The following is a 13,388-nucleotide window of genomic DNA, read 5'->3' on the forward strand; positions in this document are numbered from 1 at the left end:
AAGGTCTGCCCTGGGTGTGGAGCCTGCTTGAGATTCTCTCTCACCCTCTTCCTCTGCCTCTCCCCCAGCTCCCCTCTTAAAAAAAAAAAAAAAAAAAGGAAGAAAAACAAAACGAAACAGTGGAGACTGGTAAACTTTTACTGAACATATGTGTATCTTCAGGAAAGACCACAGCAAACCTTGGTTGAGGTTTTAAGGGAAAATAAATTGTTTCATAACTGAGTTAAATGTCCAAAGGGATGGCAACTTGGTTGGGTGTGCATAAGCTATATTTGTGGAAGGGCATCGAGGGCTAGGAAGCACAAGGAGGCACAAGCTGCTTAAGAGACAAAAATCATCCCCCTCCTCCAATCAAGACAGAGTGCAAACCTCAGCCTATGCCCTTAGGTGAATGGTATGTCTCCTGGCAAAATGACTGCTCTGTAGCACAAGCTCATTCGTCTTTCAAATCTTGACCACTTTCTTCTTTCAAGTCAAAGTCAATTTTAAGTATTCGGTTTAATAATTTCCTTCAAAAATCTCATCACTTAGGTCATTTCCTTTTAAAAGACATGAAGCCACAAGGATGGAAAAATGGGGACTCTCATCAGGGAGGGTATGTTCTCTGGGATGTTGCTCTCCTATGTTTATTTGGAAGCAAGCAGTCACAAACTCCACTACCTACCCAAGTTGTCTCCATGTGGTCTGTAGTGGGAAACACCTCTTTGGCAACAAGTCACAATCTGGTATTATTTTTCCCATTCTACCAAGGAGGAAATGGAGCCTTTGTCAGGGTGGCATGACTTGGTTAAATTTCTGACTTGAGTCAGTAAGCAGCCAGAGTTGGGATTATGTGTGCTGGAGCCACAGTCTTTCACCTTTCATGGGGATAGTCAACATCCTGTTATAGGAGTGTTTATCCTGAGGTCTTATTTTTTCCACGCAGGGAAAGGCATTTCATGGTACCAATCTTTTCAACCTAAAAAGTTAAAGGAGGAGGGAAGCCTTCCACATATCCATAGTGGAAGCAATGGCCTACAAGAAACCCACAGGGAAGATCAGGGATGATAAAATAAATTCATTATCTTATGGTGAAAGCCATGAGGATCTATGAGTAATCATTTCCACCTCGGAGTATCTGATGAGTGACCTACATTGAATACTTAGGTTAGAACCTGCCCCGAAAAGTGCTCAGCAGACAGTGATTACAATAAGCAACAACTTCAGACTAACGCTGTGGGGAGAACTTAAAACGGGTGGTACAAAGCAGGTTAGCGATCTGCTGAAATCAATGATGTCCTGGGAACTATTCAAGGTAAAGTCCATAGGGCGCCCAAATAGTTGTTACAGGGAGATCGCTTCATAGAAGTTTTCAGCTAATGAATTTAAAAGAAATGATAGAATTTCCTCATTTTATAACCCGTAATAAAATAATCATGACAACAATGATCATCGGTGGCTGCTAAAATCATAAGAAAGATAAAATCATGTACTTCTCTTCCTATGTATTCACAGAACACTATGATACACTCTTTACAAAAAATGAACATAGATATGATCATAGCTCGAGATCTAACCAGTAATTTTCAGGACATCTAGGGGATGAGGAAATAGGCTAAATGATCCCATGAAGATACAATCTGAAATCCCAATCGTGGGGTAGTCTACAAGACCAATGACCCAGTTTCTTCAACAGAGTGCAAAAAAAGAAAAAAGGCAAGATACATAGATTAAGAAAGACTCTTAGAGACCTATGAAAATAGCAATACAGAATGTCATTTGGATTCTAATTTGAATAAACAAACTCTAAGGAAAAGTTAGAAAATAATAGAAAATTTTAACATTGTGTTCACTGGATCCTTAATAATATTAAGATTTTTCTTACTCCTTATGTGTGATAATGGTATTATGATTATATTTTTGTTGTTGTTTTTGTTCTTGATCCTATAGATAAACAAAAAAAATGATTAGATGAAAACATAAGAGAACAAGATAAAGATTTCTTGGTGAAAACACAGAAAGCACAAATCTTAAAGGAAAAATGTTAACAAAGTGGACTTAAAAGTACTATTTATCAAAAGACACTGTCAAGAAAATTGATAGCACATTGGGAGGATATATGTGCAACACCTAGATCTGAAAAGATAGATAAGACAAACAGAACAACACCCGTATCTTGTACCCACAATATATAAAAACTTCCAAAACTCAATAATAAAAAGACAAACAACCCAATCAAAAAAATGAGTAAAATACTTGAATAGACACTTCATGAAAGAGGATGTACAAATGGCCAATAAGCCTATGAAAAGGGGTTCAACAACATTAATCACCAGAGAAATGCAAATTAAAATCATAATGAGATACCACTATGAGCAACAGAATGGCTAAAATTAAGAAGATGAAAAATGCTAAATTTGGGAGAGGATATGGAACAACCAGAACTCTCAAACATTGCTGGTGGGAGTATAAAATGGGACAACCACTTTGGGAAACCATTCAGCATTTTCTTAAAAAGGTAAATATACCTATGACTCTGCAATCCCAATCCTAGGTATTTACTCAAGAGAAATAAAACTGTATGTGCACACACACAAACACAAACACACAATCCTTGGATAGGACTGTTTATAGCAGTTTAATTCATACTAATCAAAAGCTGAAAACAGCACAGGTATCCATCAACAGAAGAATGGATCAACCAACTCACCTATCTATTCAATGAAATACTACTCAAAAATAGAGGGGTCAAACCACTAATACAAGCAATGACATGGCCGAATCGCAAAAATAGTACACCAGAGGAAGCCAGGAGTTCAGAACTATGATCTCATTATATGAAATTCTCAAATAGGCAAAAATAACCCATAGCAATAAAAATCAGATCAGTGGTTGCTTCTCAACACAGGGAACTGACTGAGGAGGGCACGAAGGGACAGGATGCTAAAAATGTGATTTACCGGGTGCCTGGGTGGCTCAGTGGTTAAAGCCTCTGCCTTCTGCTCAGGTCATGATCCCAGGGTCCTGGGATCGAGCCTCACATCGGGCTCTCTGCTCGGCAGGGAGCCTGCCTCTTCCTCCTCTCTCTCTCTGCCTGACTCTCTGCCTACTTGTGCTCTGTCAAATAAATGAAAAAAAATCTTAAAAAAAAAAAAATGTGATTTACCTTGAGATGGAGTTTCCAAACTCACTGAATGATACACTTGCGTTCTGAGGGTCTGAACGTATGTAAGTTCTACGTGTCAATAAAAATAACACTTAAAAGGATTCTTCTCTATATAATTATACAGATAAACCCTTTAAGCAGGTGATATCACGTGCTATATGGAGTTTCTTCAAAATAATCCAGAGTGAAGGGTGGGTATATATAAAACAAGTTTGGTCATGAGTTGATAACTGTTCAACCCAGGGGATGAGGACATGGAGGACCACTGTACTTTCTATTCTCCCTGCTTTTGTGTAGGTCGGAAATTTTCCACGATAAAGAGTGGGGAGAGTGAGGGACCCAGCGAGAGAGTTGACGGGAGGGAAGGCCCAACACCGAGATCTGTGTCAACAGCGCTGAGGACATCTCTGAACCCCAACTTGGCTCAGGTGCAGATATTCTGTCATGTCATCCAAAAAGGTCAAGTTGAACTGGGTAAGATTCTTTTTGTAACCAAGATTTACATCCTACTTTGGGGGACACTTTTCAAACAAAAGAAAAAATCCAGGCAGCCATAGGGGCGGAGACTTCCTGTGATCCGGAACGTTCCCTTGTGTGGAACAGAGCTCAGCCTGAGGACACCACCCAAATGAGGTGTCAATGCATTATCACAACCGAGTGTCTGACCCTCCCCAGGGCAGTTCGCACTGTGGCTGTTGCTCCTCACCAGGGCTTTGGAACAGAGGCTCCCCACCCTGGAGCTGCAGCAGGCTTGGCCGGGGAGCAAGGAGACACTTGCCCAGCCTGGGCCACAGAGGTCTGTATGGTAAGCTCATCTCAGCCAGAACAACCGGGTCAGCCTTACGTTCCTTCAAAGATTTTGCAAGATGAGTTTCTTCTCTCCTACAGCTTTATTATTATTACTATTTTTTTTTTTTAAGCCTCATTTCCAATGGAAAACAGATCCTTCACAGGCTGGGTTATTTTCCTCAGACCTGGAAGCATTTAGCTCAGCCTTGTGGTCACTCTGAATCAAATCGGCTGTGTTTTCAGGTCTACCTCTTGGCTCAAGCTGCTTAAAAGCCACTCCACAGCATTATTCAGGGATTGAGCCTCGTGCTGGTGAGAAGCCAAACCAAGCCTCAACTCGTAAGCACCTGGAGGACAGGGGTCCAGTCTACTCAGCCTGCTTACTCAGCACTCACCAGCATGGTAGGCAGAGAAAAGCCTTTGATGGTTGACAGAAATTTTGGAATTTCAGGGTCAGTTACGGGCCTGGGATTTATCTGATCCAAGTAGCCTATTTTTAAGATTTTATTTATTTATTTGAGTGAGAGAGAAAGAGAGAGAGAGAGAGAGAGAGAGAAACAGCATGAGAGAGGAAAGAGTCCGAGGGAGAAGCAGGCTCTCTGCAGAGCCGGGAGCCTGATGTGGGACTCGATCCCTGGACCCTGGGATCATGACCCGAGCCGAAGGTAGTCGCCCAACCAACTGAGTGACCCAGGCGCCCCCCAAGTAGCCTATTTTTAAAGAATACTTCATGATGTCTTTCTGGTTGAGCAAACCTCCCTCCACAGCTGAAGAGAGTAGGAGACGTGGAGCCTCAGGAGGGTGGCTGACGGGTCTACCCCTGTCCTGTTGACCACACAGGGTACCCCTAGCCCTCTGCAGAAGGCCTGGGACACAACAGGTGCTCAGTAGACATTTAATCATTGGACGGATGAATGAATGGCAGTTAATGTTATTAGTACCTCCACAGACCGGGGCGGGGGTGGGGGGTTGGTTCTCAAACATCACCGTTCATAAAAATCACCCAGAATAGTTAAAATGCGAATTTCTCAGCCACTGTAACTCCTATTGCAGATTCCGAGCCTAAAGGTCTCGGAGGAGCCCTGGAAGGGGCATGTCTACAGATTCCCCCCAAATAATCTTATTGCCCACAGTGAGTAACTCCTACTTTGAGGTTCCATCAGGTCTCCAGTAACACAAGTCCCCTGCCCAAGGGACATTTTCCCCTAGTCTGTGGTCCACCTAGAGTGGGTTTGCTCTGCTCTCTTTATTTAGTTTTGTTTTCAAGTAATCTCTACACCCAACATGGAGACTCGAACTCGAACTGATCAAGAGTTGCACACTCTACTGACTGAGTCAGCCTGGTACTGTTCTGCTCTTTTTAATTCAAAGGGAAGAGGAGGACCTTATATCAGCAGATGCTTGGGATCCTTTGAGGGAGGGCATTACAAATGCTAAGCGCTACCGAACTCACGAAACCTTCTGAACAGGAGACCTTTACTAATAACCCATGCACTTTTCTTAATTATAGTTTTCCCTCCACAAGTCTTAGAACTGTCCTGGAAAAAAAAATATGGGCTCATTTCACCAAGAAATACTCAATTCCAGCACCTTCCTTGTGTAGGTCAGTGACTAGCCCTGCTGCTTTCAAACATTTCACATTTGGAACTTTTATACTCAGGAATCGAGGAAGGCCTCCCCTGTCACTCAAGTTGAGGCACAGGTACCCTGCAGCTCTCTTCCCAAGCAAGAACAATTGAAACAAAGGCACACTTCATTCCAAGACACTTGGGCCAACCAGCATCTCTGGGATCCGTAGCTGATTCAAACTTTTTTTGCTGTCAAATACATTAAGAAATTCTAACCCCAGAGGGAGTATCATTGTCCATAATAAAGACTGAATTTTCATTCACTCAATTCCTATCAGTTTCTCCAACATTCAGATCCAGGAGGGGGGAAGATGGCTGGGTTTGGAGCCAACTCTTTGAGCAAAGGAAGGTAAACTCAGACTCCAAAAGTATTACACAACAGAATGCCCAGTCCTGGAAACATTCTGAAGCCTTTTTTTAGTTCCCCAGAAATGACAAAGGAAATTATTTACTCCAGGAAGGTTTGCAGATTGGTGTGGCTGTGAGATCCAAGAATGCATTTTTCTTATGTCTTCCTCCCTATCCCTACTCCTGCCAGTAACCAAGTGACAGCAGAATTATTGCTAGTCATCTATTTTTTTAATCATGTGATTTTCTTACAAAAGACAAGGACAATTGTTGTTTCCAAAAAAAAAAAAAAAAAGGCACATGATGGTTACATGAGATTCCATACAGCTGTTAAATGCTTCCAGCCTGTCCTAGCCAGGGTTTTGAAAATTATTCATGCTTTTAATGGAGTATCAATTATTCAAGACAGAAAACAGAGTCAGAAGGGAACTGGAACCTTAGATAACACTAATTTAAAGTATAGCCCATAGGGCTCGAAGAATTTTGAGATCTCCTAAGATACATTTAAAGGGATAAATGACATTTTCTATTCAGGTTATGTCTTATAACAGCTTCAACAGTATTTCTAAACAAAATGGCCAGACCTCAGGAAATGTCTCCTTTTTACCAAGTCCTGGGTTTGGTAGGTGCGGTGAACTGAAGTAGGAAGAACTTCTTGTTTTTCAAAGGAGAAAATCACCTCCCTTTCAAAATATATTACTTCAAGAAATATTTGAAGACTTCAAATTAATTTCAAAATAATATTCTTAAAAATCAGGATGCAAAAGTCCACGTATTTTATCTAATTCCACTTGGTAGGGGGAGAAGTGGAGGCCACCAATGCCACAGCAACACTTTTTAAGACAAAAATTACAAATGACAGCGTTTACGTCTTTTTCAGGGGAGGTTCTATGAAAACACATCAGCAACTAAAGCTGAACAGTTGCCCGCCCCCCTGCCACCCCAACCTGTTTTCTAAACTGACACGGGATTGGCACAACCCGTAGCTACAGACACGCAGCTTCCCTTCCCGGGGTGGCGGTAAGTGGATGCTCGGGCGTTATGTCCTTAATGGCAACTTTGGAGGTAGGTGATAAACACAAGGAACCGGCTCTGTCCCCTGAGCCCAGAGAAAAGCCATATGGAAAGGCAGGGTTTTGCAACCCATAGGGACCACCGGCTGGAAAGAAGGCTGATGATCTCTTATAGATATTTCATCATGGGTCTTTTCCCCTCTCCCGTCTTTTTGAGCTTTTCCTTGGTTGAAGATAGCAAATAGCAGTTCCAGACCTGTCAAAATACCTTGGGCCTCTTGGTCTGCTTTTAATTTGTTGGAATGTTGGCAGACGCACACTGGCTCACCAAAGAATGCCTTTGGCTGTGTCTGGTGGTCAAGTGTACCGGCCAGTTGCTTTCAGCTCCCTGGGAGCTTGGTGGTGACCCAAGTGAGTCAGGCCTGGCTCCGAACTTCTTTTTAAGATGGCTACGGGGCTGCCTTGGACTAAGAAGGATTATTATTACTTAGCTAGAGCTCATCACAGCCACACTTGTGTATGGGGAAAGAGCCCTGAAACTCAGCTAACCCACCTGTTCAAGTAAACCCTCTGAGAGGGGAGGCTGGGGTGGGGCTGAACGGTAGGGAAGGCTTTGAGCTGTACCTCGCTTAAGGAAAGGAGAAAGACACTTCCCCCAAAGCAAATGGTCCAGCAGATGAAAAGGCTGGAAAGAAGGCTGGAAAGGACGTCATATGCCTGGGATTACACTACGACCCTCCAGCCCAAGGCAGCTTCTTCCAGGGGGCCCTCAGTGCGCTCACCCACTGGAGCTCTGAGTACATCCATTGTGAAGGGAGGACTCCGGGAAGCAGAAACCGAACAGCAGTTATTCATGGGTATAGTGAACATGTAATTAACCACCCAAACCTGAAAACTTCGGAGTGATTAGAGCAACAGTAACAATTATGCCGGGCACAAGTTGCCCAAGCCTGTCTTGGGCAAACTAGAATGTTTGGTCACCCCAATTTCTGGAGCCCTCTCTGTGTGCCAGGTGTTGTGAGGGGGTCTTGACTTGGGTCATTTAATTCCCCCACTCACTCCAGTAAGTAGGTCCCTAAGTGACACACCTTGAGTCAAAAGCAGAACTGGCATCCTTTTGCATTCCACTTCCAACTCCGGAAACTTTTTCTTCCACCAGCAAGTTTCAAAGCCTCTGTTGATGCTTAAGGGCATCCAGCTACCCTCCTGTGTGCCCTTCCTGGCCACTGATAACCAGCTGCCACGTGCCTCCTGGTTTCTTCCCCAAATTAAAGGCTTTGGCACTTGAATTTGAAGTCTCAAATTCTGCACCCCAGGTGTTGCTGCTGTTCCTTTCGTTGGCTCTGAAGTAAGTCTAATGTGCATGCCCCATGCGACTGCCAGGCCTCACCTTCCCCTGACCTCAACCCCCCTAGGGCCCGTACCTCACAGCAGCTCAGTCACCCAGTGCCCCGACCACACCCTGGGCCTTGCCACCACTTCCTGTTCTGTCTGCCCTATTCCCACTCTACCTGTTTGTTCTAGATCACCCAAACTGCCAGTCCTCTAGTGTCTTCATTACACTGTCAATATTTAACCTGCTCTTCGGATGCCTGGATATACAGAAGTTTATTGTGAATTTACTGCCATGAAGGATGTGTAGCATACAATTTACAAATAACATAATACACCATACTCTCCGGTGTAAATTCTGTCAGGCCAACTGATTCTCACAAGATGCTTTCGTTGACTTCCGCCCAACTCTTTCATCTGGTGCCAACATAGGACAGCAATTCTGCCCGGATTAGATGAGTGGACTTGCATCTCAACAGACTCTTCTCAATAAATTTATTTTCTCAGTCAATTTAACTGATACGATTTACTGTTAAACTATTTCTTACCCCCATTCAAATTACATGCATTCAACTGAAACTGTTCGGCTTCAGCAGAGCGGTAGCACGCCAGGAAACGGTATTCCCACCAGACAGACACGGGCCACATACACACCTCAAGGGCAGACAAGAGTACAATAGTACATTAGGACAAAACTCTTTAGTGATGAGTTTTGAGCATTTACTACTCTTGTTTTTCTTAATATAACTTACTTACGACTAAGTTTATTTAATTGTAAATAATGATGGTATTTAAAATCAGCTCTCAATGGGGTGCCTGGGTGACTCAGTCAGTTGAGCATCTTACTCTTGATTTTGGCTCAGGTAATGATCTCTAGGCCTGGACCCTGCTTAAGATTCTCTTTCCCCCTCTCCCTCTGCCCCTCCGCCCACCCCCTCTCCTTAAAAGAAAAAGAAATAAAATCAGCTTTCAAAATCCCTGCAAATTTAAGCACCACTTCTCATGAACTGGAGGGTCAGGCTCTAATACCTCACTACGGCCTCCACAACATTGGGCTTTCCCCCCCTCCCCTCTCCCTATCACACAGGATGGTCTGAAAAGAACACATGGAATTGGCGTCCTCCACGGTCTACTGGGAAAACATGACTGGAGTGAAGTTAAGGTCAAGCAGCCTAAAAGGTCTCTCAATTTTCTTAGTATGGGTACATGGTAATCTTCTTGAAGACCAGTATCACTAGTTTGTATTGGGCCCTTAACAGTTTTACAATTTACTACTTACCAAGTGCTTCCTTCTCAAGTTACCAAGGAAAGAAAGGCCTACCGACTCCCTTTGGAGTATGGATCTGGCCAACTGTCCGCACCCACCCTGCTTGAAAGATGGAAGAGTGCAACTAAGAATGCAGAGCGTAGATAGAAAGGAACCAAGTGGCTCTCCCACTCATCCTGCAGGAATCGCTGACTGTCCAAAAGCCCCATTAAGGAAACACATCCCCAAAGCCTACTATTACCTACACTGACACCAACTTACATGTACAAGGTCTTTCTCCCCGACACAGGAAGCCATCTTCAGACATTACCTCATCCCCTAATCCTTGCATCAAACCTGGGAGGCAGGTAGTAGAAGGTAGCCTCCACTTTGCTTATCTGTGGGGCAATCACTTCACAGGCATCAGAACAGATCACACTCTTCAAGCCTACTGAGCGTCCCCGACACCAATGGGGAGCTCTGCTCTCATTCTGCAACTGAGCACTGAAGTGCAGGACAGACCTCCCTTTTGCCCCAACGCATCAGAGAGAAAACTCCAGCTTAAAATGCTCCCCTGTGAGCCCTACTCCGAGCAGCGGTCTCAACAAAGGTCATCTCCACGGGCCATTTTCCTATGGTTACAACCCCAAACATGTTTGCACAAACTCTAGCAGTACAGGTGCCCAACATGGTTCCCAGGCTACCATCCACAACTTATGAGTTCTCTGCGAATTCTGAAAAACTGGCTGGTGGGCGACTGGAGCTCATGGAAGGAATGAGAAGTAAAGAATGAGTAGCTGAGCTCGCAAAGTTGCCCTCTTTCTTCCTGGAGGATGTAAATCCTTATTTTCCACGAGTGGTTTCTGGTGCAAACAAGACTTGCACTTTTGGAAGGCAGAAAGATGGCAAAGGTACTAATGCCAAGAAATTTCACTTGGCCTTTGAGTTCACAGTGGACTGGGAGGCTGGGGTAGGGGAGAAGACTGCATCCCGCCACCAATCAGTTAAGAAAAGTTGGCTCCAATCTCCTTTCCTAGAACAGACACGTCTTCTCAGTGTGGAGCCTCCCCTTTCACAGCCATACTACCCACGCCAGGCGTCCACACCACCAGCCACCTGCAGTAACTAGCAGTTCTCTTGAACTTCTGGATGCCTGTGCCACTTTGTACCTTCCTCCAAAAGACCCAGACACCTTCAGCTCACCCCACAGCTGTCCTCATTTCACATCTGGTTTCTGATGTATCACCCACCGCCAATGGGACTCCCTGCCTTCTTTCTTCTCTCACACCACCAAACGTTATCTTCCTTTCCATTCCACAGAAATATCATTTTCCAGTTTAAGGAAATGGAAAAACATCCTAGATTCCATGTACGTAATTTATCACAGTATAAACTTTTTTTTTTTTTTTTTTTTTTGACAGACAGATCACAAGTAGGCAGAGGCAGGCAGAGAGAGACAGGAGGAGGAGGCAGGCTCCCCGCTGAGCAGAGAGCCCGATGTGGGGCTCGATCCCAGGGCCCTGAGATCATGACCCGAGCCAAAGGCAGAGGCTTTAACCACTGAGCCACCCAGGCGCCCCCACAGTGTAAACTTTTTAAAAAGATTTATTTAGGGGTGCCTGGGTGGCTTAGTCAGGTAAGCGGCTGGCTGCCTTTGGCTAAGGTCATGATCCCAGGGTCCTGGGATCCAGCCCCATGTTGGGGAGCCTGCTTTCTCCCTTTCCCTCTGCCTGCCACTCTGCTTACTTGTGCTATGTCAAATAAAATCTAAATAAATAAACAAAAATAAAGATTTTATTTAGAGAGAAAGAGAGCAGGGAGAAGAGTAGACGGGAAGGGTGAAGGAGGGGGAAAGACTCTCCAGCAGACTCTGCCCTGAGTGCAGAGCCTGACCCCATGACCCTGAGATGATGACCTGAGCCGAAACCAAGAATCAGATGCTTCACTGACTGAGCCATCCAGGTGCCTCCGTCAGTGTTCTACACCAAAATAATACAAGAGCAAATTGGAGTAAGACACCTGGCATGACCACACCCTCATTGTGGAGGTCACGGCCCTACCGGGCTACAGGCTCACAGCATAATGAGCACTAAAAGATCAAAGCTCAATGTGCATGCGATGCGTCTACTTCGGAGACTGCCACTTAGTGCGATACAGGTCTCAGAGCAGTCCTCCGCCTACCCAACCCCTCCAACCAGCATGCCTTTAATGAGCCCATCACTGTTGGGGGCCAGCTCAAATACAAGAGCTGACGCAGAGCCCTTCAGGGCGGCAGGTCCACTGGTCAGGAAACAATCCTAGGTACGCCTCCTGGTTCTACCGTCAGCAGTCTGCTCGCAGAGGGAACGGGGTACGGCCCAAGAAGTTTCTCCTTTCACCTTAAGCGCCAAGCTCCAGCCCTGGGCTGTCAGGGAATCTTCCTGCTGTCCTGCATCCTCTCGTTAAGTGATGTTAGAACTTGGGAACTGGTCTCCATAAATGACACGAGAGGGAGGATTCTGTGTATACGCACGGAGGGTTATGAGAGGAAACTGCTGGCTTGAGTTCTGACGGTATGATCAGGGCACTTCTCTGCATTTGGGCTAAATCAGTTTTCAAACTGATCTGTGTGGGAGCCCCAGGGTCTGGGAGTAAATGCTTTTTATCTGTTCTACATTCCGACCTTTCTGGCTATCATATTTTGAAGGGTTCTATTTGCTAGAAGCAAGGAAAACCAACCAACCAAACCTGAAAGTTGGACTGACCTTCTGGTGCCTAAAACATTATAAACAACATTAGAATAACCCATCTCCTTGCTCCTGACTCATTTACAAGGCAAGTGAATGAATGAGAGTAGCAACAAGGAGATGGCACTTTGTCCTGGTTTCAAAATTGTAACCGTATTAATCTAGCTCATTCCTCAGGCATTTTCTGAATAAAACAATCATATAAACCTCCAGTCTGTGGCCACTTCAAGGACACAATCCTCCGCCTTCAGCAAGGGGTGCGAAGTAGGGACAGGAGCCACATGTGGCCCCAGAAAGCCACTGCTCCCTCCACACCAGCTAACGTCTGCTCGGTGCCCTCCCAGCCAGGACCCTTCCAATTTGCCCTTTTACCTTTAGCACACTCTGTTTCGACACGAGATTTAATATGCCTACGAATTACTATACAAAATGTAGTTTCAGACATTCCAAAGACAAAGTACTCCAGGGCCACTGATTATCAAGAATTTTTACTTGTTTGACTCTTGGGGCTTCAAGTCTTAGAGGGACGATTTCCCTGCTGGCATCCCCTCACCCCAGCCCCCACACCAAGGAAATACCAGATTTGAAGACACCATGGCACTGGGGCTCGGCTCACAAGGTTTAACTCAAGCAAAACAAACAAAAAACAAACAAACAAAAAAACAACAAAAACCCACTAATAACAGAGCTTATTCTGCACAATTAGTAAAGAAAGACACCAAACCATTTAAACATAATTTATGTACATTTATGGCTTTATACAATAATAGCAAAGATTGTTCTTGTGTCTGTAAGTACATCAGCATCATCAGGCACTTCTCAGAGAGTCTTGGAACAGGAACATGGAATCCACACTGTTACTGAACTCGAGTAGTGAAATGCGGGAGGGCGTGGCCACATCCTGACGGTCTCCTCTGGCCACCTGGCCACCATGCCAGGCTGTGCGCACCGCCCTCGAGGAGGAGGCCAAGAGTAATGCAAGGCTGTTTTGTTTGCATAAACCACATAGCATTTTTTAATGAATGATTACTCCCAAACCAAAACCACAAGAGAAACTTCTCATTTAGAAGTCAGTTATAAATTAAGTACTCTTAAGAGCTGAATGTCAGAATTTCAAGTAAGTCTGGGGGAGGGAAAGGGGTGTTGGTGACATATACCCAG

This window comes from Enhydra lutris, unplaced genomic scaffold (genome assembly GCF_002288905.1).
Source record: "Enhydra lutris kenyoni isolate GAN:26980312 unplaced genomic scaffold, ASM228890v2 scaffoldscaffold60, whole genome shotgun sequence".
In the NCBI taxonomy this organism is placed as follows: Eukaryota; Metazoa; Chordata; class Mammalia; order Carnivora; family Mustelidae; genus Enhydra; species Enhydra lutris.